Below are 20,920 nucleotides of genomic sequence, written 5' to 3' on the forward strand. Positions count from 1 at the left end.
TGCAATGGGAGAAACGCTCTCTACTAAGTATGGATCAGTTGTGGTCAAGAGACGTATCAGCCATTCTAACTCCTCGAAATTCCTCTCACATGCTAGCGTACCTACCAAATCCCATATCAACCAAGACAATGCCAAGCACGACATCTTTTTTCAACAACCTCTGACTAACAACATGTTTGTGACTTTTTGTGCCCATGTCAATATCTTGCGTAGATCAACATGCCTTCAAGATGCATGCATAAGTGATTGAATGTGGAGAGAGGCCCTCGCTTTGCATCCGCTAAAAATAGACTAGAGCTTTCTGGCCCTATGTGTTACCATGTACGTGCGATAGTGATGTGTGTGAACACACTTTGGACCGCCGAGGCAATTTTTCCCCTCACTAGGAGGTTTTTTCTACTGTGCATTGTATATACACCCATCACTCTAGGGCTATCAGATTTTTCCATTGCACACTAAGTAATTCACTCTCTATTGTGTTCCTTGAGCTTCTTTCATCTTCTCCAAGCTATGTGTGATTTCGTGCAACCCTAATTCCAACAATTGGTTTCAAAGTAGGTTGCGTCCTCTCGAGCTTGATCTCCAGCAACTTCAGCACACGCCTGCTCACTTTTGCCAATTTCTGTGAGCTTTGGCAAGCATTCGCAAGTTGACAAATATTTTGAGCAGGCTTGTAGAGCTTTGTGAGCTCAAATTACTGATTTGGGCTCATTTTGGCCTGTGTTTCCACTGTAATCAGTACTATGCAAGCTATTTCGTCATTTTGTGTAGAAATTATGTCATTGCTGTTTTTGCATAACAAGTCCCTTACAATCTTCTATGATTTTTTCTATATAGCACGTGTTTGTTTCCACTTTGTTTCTTCTCTTTTTAGGCAGTTTTCACATCAGGTGCAACATTCGCCATGGTTGACAACAACATAGATGTATTCAAGATGTTTGTTGCTGAGGATAGATTGGATGGGGACAATTACCCTATGTGGGCTTGCATGATGCAACATGTCCTCGTGTCAGAGGGCATTTGGAATATTATGCAGGGATGTACGTCCTAGTTCTGAGGATGTAGGTAACGTTGAGGATGTTGCAGGTTTTGGTGGCAGGATTGCTGGTGCCAGAGCTATTTTGTATGCGACTGAGCTATCTTGTTGGGATGTAAAAGATGTGCAGGCTCATGCATTGATTACATTGTCTATGAAGCGCACTATTACTCCTCACATTTGTTTAACAAAATCTGCAAAGCAAGCTTGGGATATTCTGGCTGGTCTTTATGCAAGTCACAATGAGGCAAAAATTGCATTGCTGCGTAAAGAACTGGAGTCGAAGATTATGCACGAGGAAGATGATATGGACACTTTCCTTGCTGGTGTTAAGGATATCAATGAGCAACTTATTTCTACAGGCGAAGTCATTTCTGACAGTTTCCTTGTGCAAACTGTTCTTGATGCTTTGCCAGATTCTTATCAGACTTTTGCTAGTACCTTGGAGACTTATGACCCAAGGCAATTCAAAACTTGTCAAGTTTGATGCATTTTGCACATTGCTGTTGCAAGAGTTACTTTCCAAAAATAACAGGACTAGACAACATGCAATTGAACATGCTTTTATCGCTTCTCAAAGAAAAGGTGGTAACAACAATGTAGGCACTTCTCATGACTCTTCTACGAGTGATAAATCACATGTTCCTAATGCTTCTTCTGGAAGAAATTTGTCTAGGAATTCAGGTAAAAAGGGCAAAAAAAAGATGCATTGCCATTATTGTAAAGCTAATGATCACTTGATCTAGCAGTGTCCTAAGTTGAAGGCCAAAGAGGCTAAGAAGAAAGAGGCTCGTTCCACTACAAATGCAGATATTTTGTTTCTTCTGTGAAAGGAGATTGTGATGCTGATGTTGATGCAGAATGGGTTTTTAGAGTAGAGTGCATTTATGATCCTTTTATCCGTGATGCATGTTTGTTAGTTGCTGCAGATGCTTATGTGTGGTACTTTGACAGTGGTGCTACAAATCACATTACCTCTCATCGTGACTTGTTTACCTCTCTTGAGGATGTCCCTCATGGGAATTCAATTGCTTGTGCCAACAATGGCTCTTATTTGGTCAAGGGAGTTGGAAAGATTATGCTTACTGCTGCAAATGGCAGTTCTTTCACACTTGTTGATGCATTGTATGTACCTGGGATCAAGAAGAATCTTTTGTCTATATCTGCACTTGCTAGACTTTGTTTTTTAGTCAAATTTTTGGATGACAGATGTACAATACATGATCTCAATTTTGGTGATGAAATTATTGCATCTGGTATTTTATGCCGTGGGCTATATAAGCTCACTTTGTATGACAAGTGTGGGCAGAATTTTGCAAATGGAAGTTGTGGATACAAAGGATATTTCAGATGCAAAACTTTTGGCATGCACATTTTGGCATTTGAATTTTGCCAGTTTGCTGCGTTTGCAAAAATCTCATATTGTTGCTGCTTTGTCGCCTCTTGAAGCACCTGTCAAACATGTTTGTGAAGGCTGTATTTTGGGTAAGATGCAGCTTGGGTAAGATGTAGCGTTTGGAGTTTCAAAAGGATGGTTCAATTAGGGCTACATGGAGGTTGTAGCTTGTGCATAGTGATTTTTGTGATCCCATGCAAACTCGGTCCTTGGGAAATTATCTTTACTTTGTGACTTTCATTGATGATTACTCCAGGCATGCATGTTGGGTTCAACCCAACTTGGGTGGACACACCCTCATGTGAATATTATGTAATTTCCTATAAAGTTCTCTCTCTCTCTCTCTCTCTCTCTCTCTCTCTCTCTCTCTCTCTCTCTCTCTCTCTCTCTCTCTCTATCTATCTATCTACATAACTATGTTGGTTCAAGAAGGAGTGCGCTTCCACTTCGGAGCTCTACAAGTGGTATTAGAGTAGAGGACTTTTCTTGGTATTGCAGAAGCTGAGGAGGTTGAGAAGAAGAAGGAGCAATAGAAAACCGATAGTGGCTTTGATTTGCTAAGCACTAGAAGCATTAAGCCAAAACAAAGGCCTTATTGTCTTGGGAAATCTCGTGCAGTAAAGCCGAGGAAAGGGGTCGTGAAAGCGGACAATATCTTGGAAGGCGGCTTTGTTAGAAGCTGAGAGGACCATCCAAACTGTAGAACTTAAGGCATCCAGGGTGGATGATTTGCAGAATCGCAACCAAAACGTTGATGAAGCAAATTGAAAGATGTCAAAGGAAAACAAGATTTTGGACAAGATGCATGAGCAAAGTTGCTAGAGTGGAGAAACTTAGCAAAGTTTCTCGGATTGAGAGATTTTGAAGCTCGAGGTTGGAGAGCTTGTGGAGAGCAATACAAGATACGTAGAATGTACACGGGAAACAAATTCATAAGAACTTCACAGGAATCTCTCTACACAGGAATCCCTCCCCCTTTATGAGTCTTCTCTCTCTCTCTCTCTCTCTCTCTCTCTCTACTTGTCCATGTTTTCTTCTCCATTCAATATTAAGATTAAATGTTCATGTGTTTAATGTAGTTATGGATGATGATGAGTTTCTTTCTTCTTTGTCGCCCCAACAGAGGCAGTGGTACAAGGATCATCATCGCTCTAGAGCACCATCACGTCGTTCTACTCCTTTAGCCTCTCCCTCTGTTTTCGGAGCATTCAACATGCTCCGAAGCTTCGATGTCGACAAGAAGATCTTCACACTCGTCTACGCACCGACGCTCTAGTGGTGGCGGTGGCGGTTGTTGTGGGGATGCCGCCACTGATGCCTCAACACCTCGTGTTCGATGAGACTCTTTACCTTCCGCTTCTTTGCCCGCCCCCACACCAGCCATGACATCGCCATTTACTCCAGGTTTTATGCGGCTATCGGCCGTTCCTGGCTACACACCACTACCTACTCCTCCGGGAGTCACCCTAGTTGACACTCCTCGCTTCGGGGCCCAGACTCCAGTGGAGACACCTGACGTCCTTACCCCCATCGACACATCGCTAGAGACCCCTGTAGACACTACATACTAAACACCTGGAGTGAAGTACCAAGTGAATTAAAAGACAGAGTCATCAACATGCTGCATGATGAGTTTCCGTGTCAACACGGGATGACCGCTTCAATGAAGACCTGATGAAGGTTCAAATGCGCGAATATTGCAAGCACAAGCATTCTGAAGTGCAAAAAGCAATAAAGCATGGGTGGAACAGACCAGATTGGCTAGCCAAAGAAGGTTGGAAGAATGAAAAGTGAGCAGTGTGCGAGAATCCTGACAAGTGGAAGCAACAAAAGGAGGCAACCAAAGCGTGAGTAGAGGCAGGGAGCTCGCACCACTTGGGGAGCGGCGGGTAGGCATCATTTGAGGCCGATTTTGTAAGTGTTTTTGCATTGCTCTTTAGGTTTGGTAGTTACATCTATTTGTACTCTTAAATTATAACATAATGGATTATTTGTACTCTTTTCTATTTGTTGTATTGTTTTGTAAATTATATGTTTATACTTACAGAAAGCTGTCTTATTGTTTTTTTTTCCAGAATCCTACAGATACGCCACTTGGACGCGATGAGACGTCTGATTAGACGACGTCAGTCTAGCTGTAGCTAGATAGCATTAGTTTCCTTTTGTCATAGCATATGTATAATGAGATGACGTGTATACGTCTTTTTGTAACTATGGAAAACCATGTATATTTTCTCAAGAATGACAATGGTGTTGTAACTATTATATTTGCAAAGCTTAACAATCAAGTGATTTTGCCTATGATGTGTCATTGATTTACTTTCAACAATTTCTTTTTGTCAGTTTTGTATCTTTATTTTGCAAACAATACTATGAATGATGTAGTTAATGGTTATATTGTCTTGTGGGTGACTACTTTGGGTCTATACCTTGTACTTTCTTTCAAAGGTGAATCTGGGCTTATCTTGGATTCATTTAGGTTTACTCTATTATTGAAACATTCAATATGGTTGATGTTCAATGCCCTGCCACCAATTTTTTTTACTCTCGGACGTCGCTATAAGCATTGCTATATAAGGCTCTGCAACGTTTCTATGAGTGTCGCTATAGGTAGCGTGTTAGCGTCACTATATGCATTGCTATATAGCGACGATTATAGCGACACATATAGCGATGGTTTTAGCGACGTTCCCGTAGCGTCGCTATTAGCGACGGTCTTAGCGACGCTGGGGAGTATAAAAACCCAATGTATTTCCGTCGCTAAAAACGTCACAAGTGCACACAACCTCTTGTAGTGTTCTTTGATCGTTAAATGATAGCACCCACTTGGAGGTATGCGATGCATCTTGTTGATAGCTATGGAAATATTCATGCAATGTTGGAGCTCGGTCTATCCATGCTACATATAAGTTGAAGTCCATCTATGCTACACAATCATAAACAAAACACTACCACCTAGAAAGGTGTGTCAGCATAGGTATAAGAGTTTTATTACCTAAATACAAATATAAAGAAATCCTATAATGAGGTCTCATACTTAGATTCCTAGAGGGCCAAAACCCAATGGAAAAAAAGTTCCTCGAGTATAAGCGCATGTGTCTAGTGCACCATAGTCAATTTGCACAAGTCAAGGGTCTAGTGCAACTAAGCGGGATAAGAGAACTCTCTTTCAACAATAGAATCTGCAATCTCCTAGCTCTCTATCTAATGGTCATGGGTGACTAGCACCTAGCTTCATATGGATGGTAGAATCTGTAGGACAAGTAATGGGTCTAGAGATGACACTGGCCTATGATTGTGTGCTCAAGATCCGACAATGATTGACTCCTGCCTAGCTCTCAACAACATGGTCAACAAAAATCTTAGGTGAGCTATGGCTCATGTCAACCTATGGTATGATAGGTGGTTGGCTGTTTGGTAGCCAAATCTTCAATGTCCGCGGTGTCTTAGTGAATTTACGTCAAGCTCTCCTCACATATGGCCATCTTAAAGATCTAGCCCATTGAACTCTAGGTGTAAATTGTCTCGTAGTAGATAGCCAATGTTGTCGTCATGAACATTCCATATATTATTGTGATCCCTCTACTGTACATATTTGTTGTACTGTATTTTCTCTAGGAAGTGTAAAAGAACCTTGAGCACTCATTGTGGAGTGTGCTTCTATGTCCCCCATAAAATTCCTATGCCTGTAGTGGCCGTCTAGAAGCTAACCATCCTTGTGATGCATCATCATGTGCTCTATGACTTGCTATCCACACAAGTGTGTCTTCACTAGACAAAAATCTATCATTTATAAGCTCTCTGTGGGGAACATAAAACTGTCTAGTCCTATGGTAATCAAGCTATGGATAGAATCCCTTGGATGCCCTATTAAAGTAGCACTACACTAGGGTGTAGAGGCCAAACTAGGCTCCAATGGCTCTAATATTTATGGTGTGGCCTCTTTTGTGGTCTCATCAATGTGGTTTATAAGAGCCTATTGTGACAATGTCTCACAAGTCTTGTTTTCCCTCTCTATGATCAAGGAATATGGTCGTGTCTCCGCAAACAGATGGCTCTATGGAAACATGTATATGATGTGGATGCTCTATAGGTGAATCACTCAATAATGTGTCACTTTGATGTGTATTAAGATGGTGAGAAACGCATGTCGACTCTATTTCGTTAGTCTCATACTGATCAAGCTATGAAGATCACTCTGTGGTAGGCTAAGCTCTAGAGCTACATCTGGTGGTGGCATAGTCCTAAGAATCTCTCATGGAGGATCACAATCACTCATGGGTCTAGGAGGTGATCTATGACCTAACTGGGCTAGAGTTGTTGTAGGTAGTCTAGCTATATAATGTGTTTAATCGATCAATGGTCTAGATCAATTCAACAACGAGCACATAGGATTTTGATCAAGCATAAGCATGGCACTCACTCGGAGGTAACTTGCAATATGTGATACACTCTTGTGTGTCTGCAACAGTTGTCAATATATGTCTATGTACGCTCTAGTCTAGATACAACTCTACCAACATTGGATGAGTATGCATATCTAGGGACTCATTGTAAGATAAAGGATCTATTGTCTTAATGTCAATCTCAAACATCCGCAAGTACATCACATCATACTCATCTCTAAAGTATCTAGGCATGCCTAGGCTAGGCATAACTCACACTAGCTGATGTGTGGGAGGATGTTGAACAAAGCACTTCAGTTTTTCAAAGTAACTCGATCGGCTCAGATCATGAAATATGCACAATTCCATCCTCTCACTACAAAAGACTAGCATGGGTCTATCTGTCTGTAAAGTGGTGGCTAGCCAGTGTAGATCATATCTCATCATAGGACTCATGTTGCTCGTCAAAACTATACGCTCATGTGACACATCTCTATCATGATTATGTGCATCAGCAATCTCCTCAAATGTAGACTCTTGTGGGACATCTACCTCTATGATAGGTGTAGTGGAATCATCAATAAGTGTAGAGTCTAGCACACTATCTATCTCTACTGGCTCAATACTTGTCTCTGGCATAGGAGCCATCTCGCTAGGATGTACCTCCTCTGTAGAACAAGTAGCAACCTCTGGAATAGTTACTCTAGGTGGCTCTACGATAGTGCTCTCTGGTATACTCCTCCAATCAGGGCATTTGTCTCCTTCATCTCAATCACTCTAGACCTCAATTGATCAATTGTGCTTTGAGGAAAAACGTGTTTGTGTGATGGAGATTTGGGAGGTGACATGGTAGGGGAAATATGTCTAGTAGGTGTCTGTGGACTTTGTGTGGTCCCCTGGGGATTCACTGTGTTTTTCTGTATGGTACCATGTGAGTGTACAATAGGCGGGTTTTTAGATTCTGTACATAAGCGTATACAATAGGGGTAGCCCCTCATTATTTCATACTCATACCGTACACATAAGGTGGAGGGGGGGGGGGGGGGGAGGGGGGAGGAGGAGGGTGGTTACATTGGGGCTACATTCAACTACCTGAGCCACCTTAAATACATTAGTAAGCCTCTCTCTCTCTCTCGCTCTCTCTCTCTCTCTCTCTCTCTCTCTCTCTCTCTCTCTCTCTCTCTCTCTCTCTCTCTCTGCATCAATGAATACTTTCATGGCATGGTGAAAGTAAGGGCAAATTTGAAATTCTCTCGTTTTTTTGGTCAAAATTAGAAGCTTTTGTCGGTAATTACACTAAAACTTATGTAAATTTTCTCGTTTTCTTAAAGTCAAGCTCAAACCCCTCTAATTTGTCAAAATTCCCAAAATACCCTTCAAATTTTTAAAAGTCCGAAAGTACCCATGTATCTGTTTTGGTCGGATTGATCAAGCTTTTTTAATTTTTATTCCTTTTTGACAATTGAGATGCATTTTTGAGTGGTTAGCATGTAATTTGTCACATATTACCTCACAAAACAGGCGATTATGTCCACAAAGATAACACATAAGTGTAGTCATCAACAAAATGTCAATCATTGAAGAACAGAATACATCCTAATTCCTCTCTATCTTGCCACACATTGGCGAGAGCGAGAGAGAGAGAGAGAGAGAGAGAAGAAGAAGAAGAAGAAGAAGAAGAAGAAGAAGAAGAAGAAGAAGAGAGTTTTAACGTCGTAGGAAACTATCCCAAGATAACTTAAAGATCTAGCCGACGAGGAGAGTTGAACTCAAGACCTGTTATGTGTGTGTGTGTGTGTGTGTGTGTGTGTGTGTGTGTGTGTGTGAGAGAGAGAGAGAGAGAGAGAGAGAGAGAGAGAGAGAGAGAGAGAGAGAGAGAGTGTTAAATCTGGTATTTATTATGCTAGTTCAAATGTTGAAATGACACATCATGAGAACATAGATTTTCACTCTATATTTGTTTCACCACCTTTCATGGCAACATGATGGCAACAATGTACCCTTATGTATGAACTACACCAAATACTTGGACAATACTATAGTGCTCAAAGGGTGTTCGATACAACTTTATCTATTTAGCTCTTCTATAGGTAACGCTTAAATTACCTTCTCTAACGAGTGGAACAAATTATTACCTTCTCTACCAGTTGGAACAAATTATTACCTTCAGTTTGATGACACCATTCCATGAAACAATAGATAGTCTAGTTATGGTTCCTTTTGTGATAAGATCCCATTACCATATTAGAAAAGCTCAAAATATTGTTCAAGCCTTCAAATTTCTCATCAATCCAGCAAATAACGACAATATTATAGGCTCATGTTTGACCTTGCCTCTCTTGGCAAACTATGCACATCAAGTTTGCCTCAATCTCTCTCTCTTACTCTGCTAAATATTCCTCTCTCTCTCTCTCTCTCTCTCTCAAATTTGTCTTCATCTTTGGAGACCTCTACCTTGCTCAAAAGTGTGCTTTACATCGACTGAAGAAAGGCACCAACTAGCCTTTCAGGTGCCAAGACAGCCGACCTTGACTAGCATTAAAAGGGAGAGCACAAAATTGGCCGTATGTGACAGATCCCCTACTTGCACACATCCCTTTTAATAGAGTGGGAAATTGGTCAATTTTCATAACCTCTACAACAGGAGAGCTCCAGGTCGCCATAGCATGGTAGCTTCTTATCTACTGCTCTCTCGCTGTCCTCTCAGCCTCGCCAAGATGCGTGAGATCTTGCACATGCAAGGGGGTCAATGCGGAAACCAAATCGGCGCCAAGTTTGTTACCATATACATGTGGTAGTGATGTGTGTGAACACACTAGGACCGCCGGGGCATTTTTTCCCTCGTTAGGAGGTTTTTTCCCCCGTGCATTGTATATACGCCCATCACTCTAGGGCTATCTATCTTTCCATTGCACACTAAGTAACACACTCTCTATTGTGTGCCTTGAGCTTCCTTCGTCTTCTCCAAGCTGTGTGTGTTTCTCTGCAACCCTAATTCCAACAATTGGTATCAGAGCGGGTCACGTCCTCCCGGGCTTAGTCGCCAGCTGCTCCAGCACACGCCTGCTCACTTTCTTCGATTTCAGTGAGCTTTGGCGAGCTTTCGCAGGTCGACAAATATTTTGGGTAAGCTCGAAGAGCTTGGTCTGCTCAGAATTTTGATTTGGGCTCATTTCGGCCTCCGTTTCCACTACGGGCAGTACTGCACAGGCTATTTTGTCATTTTGTGCAGATTTTCTGTCAGTGCCGTTTTCTGCATAACAGGTGCCTTATAGTCTTCTACGGTTTGTGCTATATAGCACAAGTTGTTCCCGCTCCATTTCTCCTATTTTCGGGCAGTTTTCACATCAGGTGCAGCATTTACCATGGCTGACAACAACAACACAGATGTGTTCAAGATGTTTGCTGCTGAGGACAGGTTGGATGGGGACAACTACCCTATGTGGGCTTATATGATGCAACATGTTCTTGTGTCAAAAGGTGTCTGGAACATTGTGCAGGGCATTGATGTACGTCCTGGTTCTGAAGATGTAGGCGATGTTGAGGATGTTGCAGGTCTTGCTGCAAGGATTGCAACTGTTAGAGTTGTTTTGCCTACGACAGAACAAGCTCGTTGGGATGTTAAGGATGCGCAGGCTCATGCATTGATTGCGTTGTCTGTGAAGCGCACCATTATTCCTCACATCCGTTCAGCAAAATCTGCAAAACAGGCTTGGGATATTCTAGCAGGTCTTTATGCAAGCCGCAATGAGGCTAAAATTGCTTTGCTGCGTAAAGAGCTAGAGTCGAAGATTATGCATGAGGAAGATGATATGGACACTTTCCTTGCTAGTGTCAAGGATATCAATGAGCAACTCATTTATGCAGGTGAAGTCATTTCGGACAGTTCCCTTGTGCAGACTATTCTTGATGCCTTACCAGATTCCTACCAGACTTTTGCTAGTACTTGGAGACTCATGACCCAAGGAAATCCTGAAGTTGTCAAGTTTGATGCATTATGCACATTGCTGTTGCAAGAGTCGCTTTCTAGAAAAAACAGGACTAGGCAGCGTGCAGTTGAACAGGCTTTTATTGCTTCTCAAAGAAAGGGTGGTAACAGTAATGCAACCACTTCTTATGGTTCTGCTGCGAGTGGCAAAAATTCTGTTCCTAATGCTTCTGGTGGCAGCACTTCGTCTGGCAATTCTGGTGATAAGGGCAAAAAGAAGATGCGTTGCCATTATTGTAAAGCCAATGATCACTTGATCAAGTCGTGTCCTAAGTTGAAGGCCAAAGAGGCTAAGAAGAAAGAGGGTGGTTCCACTGCAAATGCTGGTTCCACTACAAATGCAGCCATTGTTGAGTCTTCTGTGAAAGGAGATTGTGATGCTGATGTTGATGCAGAATGGGCTTTTAGCGCAGAGTGCACTTACAATCCTGCTGTCCATGATGCATGCTTGTCAATTGCTGCAGATTCACATGTGTGGTATTTCGACAGTGGTGCTACAAAGCACATTACCTCACATCGTGAATTGTTTACCTCTCTCGAGTCTGTCCCTCATGGGAATTCAGTCACTTGTGCCAACAACGCCTCTTATCCAGTTCAGGGAGTTGGAAAGATTGTGCTCACTGCTGCTAATGGCAGTTCCTTCACACTTGTTGATGCACTTTATGTACCTGGGATCAAGAAGAATCTCTTGTCTGTATCCGCACTTGCTAGACTTGGACTTGTAGTCAAATTTGTGGATGACAGATGTACAGTTCATGATCTCAGTTTTGGTGATGAAATTGTTGCATCTGGGCTTTTGTGCTGTGGGCTGTATAAGCTCACTTTGTATGACAAGTGTGGACAAAATTTTGCAAATGCTGTTGTAGATTCAAGGGCTATTTCAGATGCAAAACTTTGGCATGCACGTTTTGGTCATCTGAATTTTGCCAGTTTGCTGCGTTTGCAGAAATCTGATATGGTTGCTTCTTTGCCGCCTCTTGAAGCACCTGTCAAACATGTTTGTGAAGGCTGTATTCTGGGTAAAATGCAGCGTTCTAAGTTTCCAAAGGATGGTTCAGTTAGGGCCACATGCAGGTTGCAGCTTGTGCATAGTGATGTTTGTGGGCCCATGCAAACTCCGTCTTTGGGCAATTACCTGTACTTCGTGACTTTCATTGATGATTACTCCAGGCATGCATGGGTATTTCCGCTTAAAGCGAAGTCCGAAGTTTTTATGTGCTTCAAACAATTTTTGGCTATGGCTGAAAATGTCTCAAAATGTACTATGGGCACCCTCCGTTCCGATCGAGGGGGGGAGTATATGTCTCATGAATTTAATGCATTTCTGGCTAGTCGTGGGATAAAACACCAATGTACAGTGCCTTATACACCTCAGCAAAATGGTGTTGCTGAGAGGAAAAACAGGTCACTAACGGAAATGGCACGATGTATGGTCAAAAGTCAAGCTTTGCCGCATTCTTTTTGGCTTGAGGCCATCATGTGTGCCACTTATGTACTTAACAGGTGTCCTACGAAAGCTTTGCAGTCTATTACTCCATATGAAGCATGGCATGATAGAAAACCTTCTATTGAGCACATGCGTGTTTTTGGCTGTTTGGCATATGCTTTGGTGCCACAAGTGCAGCGCAGAAAATTGGATGATAAGGCTGTCAAATGTATTTTTGTTGGTTATAGTGCTGAAAGCAAAGGTTACAGGTTGTATCATCCGCAAACAAAACGTATTCTGGTTTCACGGGATGTAGTGTTTGTGGAAGACTCTGTTCAGCCCTTGCTGTCATGTACTAGAGACAGTAATGTAAGCTCACAGGACATTTATGACACTTTGTTGCCTCTTTTCAGTGGTGGAAATACGAATGTAAGTTCCAATGAGGCAAATGTACAACCTATGGGGGTTTCTGAAAATGTTTTAGAACAGCCTATTACTGATGCAGATGTACTTGATGTACTTGATGAGGAAAGGGCTGAAAATGAGCAGGCTAGAGGTATGCCAAAATGGCTGGGGCACACTTTGCGTGACAGTAAATTGGATGCACCTTTATCTAGTCGTACTCGTTCAGGCTCTCGCCATGCATCTTATGCATCAGATTGTTATGCTTTGGCTGTGTCTAGTTTACATGATGTTGCGGAGCCTCTGTCTTTTGATGAAGCACAAAATTCAGAAAATTGGATTGCTGCCATGAAATCAGAATATGATGCACTTATAGAGAATGACACATGGACTTTATGTGATTTGCCTCCTGGCAAAAAGGCCATTGGTACGAAGTGGGTTTACAAGTTGAAACGCAAGCCGGATGGTGAGATCGATCGCCATAAGGCTCGACTTGTTGCAAAGGGTTATGCACAACAAAAGGGCATAGATTATGAAGAGACTTTTGCTTCCACTTGTCGTATGACTACTGTGCGTTTTCTATGTGCATTGGCAGCTCATTTTGGTTGGGATGTACATCAATCAGACATTGTTACTGCTTTCTTGAATGGTGACATATTTGAGGAAGTTTATGTAACGCAGCCTCGCGGTTTTGTCATAAAAGGACTGTTAAGTATGGAGCCTGATTTACCCTTGTAATTTTCTGTGGTAAAAGCGCACATTTGTAAGGCCCCCATTATGAGGAGAAGCCATCGTGCGTGAAGGAAAATCACTCACCGGAAACCAAAATTTTCACGGACAAGAATCAGGGGCAATATTCGCCGGAATATTCCTTTTCGCCGGAATACTATGGCCGGACGGCGGCCGGAAAGTGGTCGGAAAACAACCGGTCGGTTGGCCGGTGGCTGGTAGTCAATGGCCGATGGCCGGTGGTCGGAAGTCAATGGCCGGTGGCCGGTGGTCGAAAGTCAATGGCCGGTGGCCGGTTGCCGAATTCAATGGCCGGTGGCCGAATTCAAAAGCGGACTTGTCTTCTCAAGGGCGGCCACACATGGGCGGATTGGAGGGTCCGATTTGGACTTATTCGCACAAGGGCGGCTACACATGGCTGTCTCTCATAAGAGAGGGCAGCCCTTTTGGCCTATAAAAGGAGGCCATTTCTACACACATTTCATAGTGTAAAGTTGATGCAACAAGGTGAGTGTGAGGTGGTGAGAGTGAAGCAAGGCGGGAGCTCCATTAAGGGTATAATCCCTTTGTAAACTACTTCTTGTTTTGAAGTACTAAAGCCATTGAGTGGCTGCTTTCCCGTGGACGTAGCCCACACTGGGTGAACCACGTATATCGTGTGTACTCTCTCTCTCTCTCTACTCTATAATCTCGTGTATATAAATCTGTCTCTCTCCACTAAGTAATCTACTCAATTATCTATTTAGCTACGTCTTATTTCCAAACAACTGGTATCAGAGCAAGGTTTGCTCGTAGCTAAATTATCTCAAGGAAAGGATTCCTTGAATTGAGTGGGAGTTATGGCGGAGGAAGGGAAGCTCAAGATTGAGAAGTTCAACGGCAAAAACTACCAACATTGGAAGATGCAGATTGAAGACTATCTCTACCAGAAGGACCTCTATTTGCCACTAGGCGGTCTTGCGAAGAAGCCCGCAACAATGGCAGATGAAGCATGGATTGTCCTTGATCGAAAGGCACTGGGAACAATCCGGTTAAGCTTGGCGTCGACGGTGGCCTTCAATGTTTCGGAGATGAAGACCACGGAGGACTTGATGAAGTCACTTGACGACTTCTACGAGAAACCATCGGCATCCAATAAGGTATTTCTTATGAAGCGCTTGTTCAATCTAAAGATGGCAGAGAATGGTTCAGTTGCAGAACACCTAAATGACTTTAACACAAACATAAGTCAACTTCGATCAGTGAAAATCAATTTCGATGACGAAGTGCGAGCTCTCCTTATACTATCATCTCTACCAGATAGTTGGGACAGCCTTGTGATGGCTGTAAGTAATTCTATCTCTGGCACAAATACTCTTAAGTTTGATGATGTTGTGGGTGTTCTCCTAAGCGAGGAAATGCGAAGGAGAAGCACAGGAGAATCATCAAGTGCTGCACTATCAGTGGAAACAAGAGGAAGGCTTAAGGAGAGGTTCAAAAACCAAAAGGGTCGTGATCGCTCAAGGCGGAGCAAGTCACGCACAAAGTCAGTTCTTGAATGTTGGAACTGCGGCAAGAAGGGCCACGTCAAGAAGGATTGCTGGTCCAAGAAGAAGAAGGAGACAGAGTCTCAAGAGAACAAGCCAACATCGGAGGCCAATGTGGCAGGTAAAGTAGAGCAAGATGCTCTAATTCTCTCATTAGACAATGTGTCTAATTCCTGGATAGTAGATTCCGGGGCTTCATTCCATGCGACACCACACAAGCAACATTTCCAAGACTACACCAAAGGTAATTTTGGGTATGTATACTTGGGAGATGATGAAGCTTGTGAGATTGTCGGCAAAGGTACAGTTTCTGTCAAAACTGCTAACGGAAATGAATGGAAGCTTAAAGATGTTAGGCATGTTCCTTCTCTTCGCAAAAATTTGATCTCTACAGGACAATTGGACGATGAAGGTCACAACATTGCATTCGGAAACAAACGGTGGAAGATCTCAAAGGGATCTTTGGTGGTTGCCAAGGGTGAAAAAGTCGGTACACTTTACTTGTGTACTGTTAGCACGCAACCTTCAGCTTGTGCAGCGACTGCAGAAGTTGACAGTGCGGTGTGGCACTACCGACTTGGGCATATGAGTGCCAAAGGAATGCAAATCCTTCAAACAAAGAAGCTTCTACCAGGTTTGAAAGAAGTGGACTTAGAGTTCTGTGAAGATTGTGTTTATGGTAAACAAAAGAGGGTAAAATTTCAAAAATCAGGAAATGAAAGAAAAAATAAAAAACTTGAGTTGGTTCATTCTGATATTTGGGGTCCTGCAAGTACACCATCACTTGGTGGCTCATTGTACTATGTAACATTCATAGACGATGCGACTAGAAAAACATGGGTTTATGTCATGAAGAATAAATCCGATGTATTTTCCATATTTCAAAGGTGGAAAGCCTTTGTGGAGAATGAAACAGGTACCAAGGTTAAATGCCTCAGATCCGACAATGGAGGCGAATATTGCAGCCAAGCTTTTGAAAGCTTTTGTGCTAGCAATGGCATTCGGAGGCAAAGGACAACCCCAAGGACACCTCAACAAAATGGGATTTCGGAAAGGATGAACAGGACAATCATGGAGCGAGCACGAAGCATGCGGCTACATGCAGGCCTACCGCTTGAGTTTTGGGCGGAAGCTGTAAGTACGTCTGTGTACTTAATCAACCGGTCACCCTCAACAGCATTGGATGGGGGAGTTCCAGAAGAGGCATGGACAGGTAAACCGGTGAATTATGCATTTCTCAAAGTGTTTGGGTGTGAGGCTTTCATGCACATAGATAGAAGCCTAAGATCAAAGCTAGATGCAAAGTCCAAAAAGTGTTTCTTCATTGGCTATGGAGAAGGTGACTTTGGGTATCGCCTATGGAATCCTGAAGATGGTAAAATCTTAAGGAGTAGGGATGTAATTTTTAAGGAACAAAATATGTACAAAGATTACTTGGAAAGAAAACAAACAAAAGAAAAAGGTGATGAGTACATGGAGCTTGAGGACGGTGAAGACTCAAGGACTGCAAACGGTGACAATGTGCAACAACGTCAACCAAATGAGGAGACTCAACCTATTCCCCGAAGATCTACAAGAGCAAGTAGACCTCCAGAAAGGTTTGTTCCTTCCTTCAACCATCTCTTGATCTCAGATTCTGGAGAGCCGGAATCATATGAAGAAGCTATGCAACATGAATCCAAAGAAGAATGGACGAAGAGCATGCAAGTGGAGATGGACTCACTACATCGCAACCAAACATGGGAGTTGGTTGAGTTACCTAAAGGTAAGCGGGCACTTCAAAACAAATGGGTGTACAAGTTGAAGGAAGAAGAAGGTGGGAAGAAAAGGTACAAGTCTAGGCTTGTGGTAAAAGGGTTTTCTCAAAAGAAAGGTATTGACTTCAATGAAATATTTTCTCCTGTTGTAAAAATGAACTCAATTAGGCTTGTCTTAAACCTTGTGGCTGCTCATGATTTAAATCTCGAGCAAATGGATGTAAATACGGCATTCCCTCACGGTGACTTAGAGGAGGAAATCTACATGCTTCAACCAAAGGGGTATGAAGTAAAAGGTAAGGAGAAAATGGTTTGCAGATTAAAGAAGAGCCTGTATGGTTTAAAGCAAGCATCAAGACAATGGTACTTGAAGTTTGATCGATGGATGTTGGATCATGGATTCACAAGATGCAACTCGGATCACTGCGTCTACACGAAGAATTTGGGAGATGGTAAATTCATCATCCTAATGTTGTATGTTGATGACATGTTGATTGCAAGTGCTAACATGCAGGACATCAAAGACCTAAAAGAGGAGTTGTCTAAATCTTTTTCAATGAAAGATTTAGGTGCTGCAAAGAGGATACTTGGTATGAAAATATCAAGGGACAGGACGAAGAAGACAATAAAGCTATCTCAAGAAGATTACATCAAGAAGGTACTAGAAAGGTTTGCAATGCAAAATGCAAAACCAATTTCTACACCTTTGGGTGGTCATTTTAAACTAACGAAGGATATGTGTCCAAAGACACAAGAGGAGATAGCCTATATGTCTAAAGTTCCATATGCTGCAGCGGTAGGTTCTCTAATGTATGCTATGGTATGGACAAGGCCAGACATTGCACATGCAGTGGGAGTTGTGAGTAGGTTCATGGACAACCCAGGTAAAGAGCATTGGCAAGCTGTGAAGTGGATACTTAGGTATCTAAAAGGGACAACAACAAATGCTTTGTATTTTGGAGGAATGATATTTTTCTAGAAGGGTATGTTGATGCAGATATGGCAGGTGACAAAGATACTCGAAGGAGCACTACTGGCTATGTGTTCACAGTTGGAGGCACAGCAGTAAGCTGGGCTTCAAAGCTGCAGAAAGTGGTTTCACTTTCTACCACGGAAGCAGAGTATGTAGCAATGACGGAGGCAAGCAAAGAAATTCTGTGGCTTCACAGATTCTTAGAAGAGCTTGGATTCAAACAAGACAATTGTGTCTTGTACAGTGATAGCCAAAGCGCTATTCATCTTGCGAAGAACTCAGCCTTTCATTCAAGGACAAAGCACATTGAGGTGAGATATCACTTCATACGCACTCTTTTGGAAGAGGGACAACTAAAGCTAGGAAAGGTGCATACAAGTGAAAATCCTGCAGACATGTTTACAAAGGTGGTCAACAAGGAGAAGTTGAGCTTCTGCTCATCTTCAATCGGCATTCAAGGATAAGAAGCCAGAATGGAAAGCAGTCACAGGTTTGGTTTGGAGATCAGTCTCCAAGTGGGAGATTGTTAAGTATGGAGCCTGATTTACCCTTGTAATTTTCTGTGGTAAAAGCGCACATTTGTAAGGCCCCCATTATGAGGAGAAGCCATCGTGCGTGAAGGAAAATCACTCACCGGAAACCAAAATTTTCACGGACAAGAATCAGGGGCAACTTTAAAGGCCTCGGGGGCGGAGGCCCCCGAGACTTTTTATTCGCCGGAATATTCCTTTTCGCCGGAATACTATGGCCGGACGGCGGCCGGAAAGTGGTCGGAAAACAACCGGTTGGTTGGCCGGTGGCCGGTAGTCAATGGCCGATGGCCGGTGGTCGGAAGTCAATGGCCGGTGGCCGGTGGTCGAAAGTCAATGGCCGGTGGCCGGTTGCCGAATTCAATGGCCGGTGGCCGAATTCAAAAGCGGACTTGTCTTCTCAAGGGCGGCCACACATGGGCGGATTGGAGGGTCCGATTTGGACTTATTCGCACAAGGGCGGCTACACATGGCTGTCTCTCATAAGAGAGGGCAGCCCTTTTGGCCTATAAAAGGAGGCCATTTCTACACACATTTCATAGTGTAAAGTTGATGCAACAAGGTGAGTGTGAGGTGGTGAGAGTGAAGCAAGGCGGGAGCTCCATTAAGGGTATAATCCCTTTGTAAACTACTTCTTGTTTTGAAGTACTAAAGCCATTGAGTGGCTGCTTTCCCGTGGACGTAGCCCACACTGGGTGAACCACGTATATCGTGTGTACTCTCTCTCTCTCTCTACTCTATAATCTCGTGTATATAAATCTGTCTCTCTCCACTAAGTAATCTACTCAATTATCTATTTAGCTACGTCTTATTTCCAAACAAGGACAAGAGGACAAAGTGTGCAAATGTAAGAAGGCTTTGTATGGGTTGAAGCAATCTCCTCGTGCTTGGTATGAGAAAGCTGACACTCATTTGGTTAAACGAGGCTTTCGTAACAGTCCAACAGAAAGCACATTGTATGTAAAGCGTGAGGATGATGTATTTCTCATTGTGGTTCTTTATGTTGATGATTTGCTGATCACTGGACCAAATGAGAGACATATTGCTGAATTTAAGGCTGATTTGAATGCTACTTTCAAGATGAAAGATTTGGGGCTGTTGGATCATTACTTGGGTATACAGTTTAAGCAGTGTGATGGTGGTATTGCCTTGTGTCAGAAAAGTTACATAGAGACATTGCTATGTAAGTTTAGACTTGAGGATTGCAAACCTATTGCCACTCCCATGGAAACAGGTTTGAAGTTGAGTCTACATGATGCTGTCGATCCTGCTGATGTCACTCTTTACCAAAATGCTGTTGGCTGCCTCATTTATGTATGCAACACGAGGCCAGATATTCAGTTTGTAGTCTCGCAGGTCAGCAGATTTATGCATAGCCCAGGGTCTAAGCATTGGCAGGCTGTCAAGAGGATTTTCCGCTACCTTAGTGGCACTTTACATCTTGGCTTGTTTTATCCCAAGGGGGGATCATTGCCGCCAGACTTACATGCTTTTTCGGACTCAGATTGGGCTGGTTGTTTTGACACGCGAGTGTCCACAAGTGGTTTTTGTTTCATGCTTGGCAGTTCATGTATATCATGGTTGAGCAAGAAGCAACCTACTGTGGCCACTTCGAGTTGTGAGGCTGAGTACAGGGCAGTCTTCACAGCTACGGTTGAGTGTGTATGGCTCAGACGCCTTATGGCTGACTTGGGTGTTGGACAGGACACTGCCAACACTATCTACACTGACAGTCAGAGCGCATTGGCAGTTGCGAGGAACCCAGTTTTTCATGCTCGCACAAAGCACATTGAGGTGCATTACCACTATGTCAGGGAGAGGCTCTCAGCAGGAGAGATCAGCTTGGCTTATGTGCCAACACAGGACAACCTTGCAGATCTTTTCACAAAGGCATTGTCTCGTGAGAAGCTTGAAGCTTTCCGCAAAGCTTTGGGCTTACTCCCCTTTGTGGACTGATCCTGTCCTCAGGGCATGGCACTTCCCTTTACTCATGTGCCAGCTCTCGTTCACCGCATCACTCCAGGGGGGATTTGTTACCATATACATGTGGTAGTGATGTGTGTGAACACACTAGGACCGCCGGGGTATTTTTTCCCTCTTTAGGAGGTTTTTCCCCCCGTGCATTGTATATACGCCCATCACTCTAGGGCTATCTATCTTTCCATTGCACACTAAGTAACACACTCTCTATTGTGTGCCTTGAGCTTCCTTCGTCTTCTCCAAGCTGTGTGTGTTTCTCTGCAACCCTAATTCCAACAAAGTTCTGGGAGGTGGTATGCATAGAGCACGTCATTGATCCCATGGGGTCATACAACAGCGACACTGACGTGCAGCTGGAGAGAGTGAATGTGTACTTAAACAGCGACTCGCTTTGCTTATAATTGGGAGAGAGAGAGATAAGAGGATAAATAACATTGATATACATAGAGAGAGGTCTGTGTTGGGGACACCCATGATGAGAAATGCCCCAAGATTTCTATCCTTTCTTTGTCTTTCAGGGTTTTAGCCCCGACATCTTCAGGCACAATCGAGAAGGACGTAGCAACACCCCTCCTCCTCCTGCGTTTCAAGCCTCACATGCAGAAAATGGCATGGCGAGTGCAAACTTTGCTCCTGCAAGTGCAAAAATTAGCAATTTGAGGGCCAGATTTAAGCACAGAAAGCTGGTTGGGAACAAGCAGAATGGGGCCCTGGAAATGCAAGAGATGGCTGGATGCCTGAGTTTTGGAAGGCGCTCAACACATCAGAGCCCATACATACCTATGTGTAGGC

Source organism: Adiantum capillus-veneris, chromosome 4 (assembly GCF_014529385.1).
Source record: "Adiantum capillus-veneris isolate H3 chromosome 4, ASM1452938v2, whole genome shotgun sequence".
NCBI lineage: Eukaryota > Viridiplantae > Streptophyta > Polypodiopsida > Polypodiales > Pteridaceae > Adiantum > Adiantum capillus-veneris.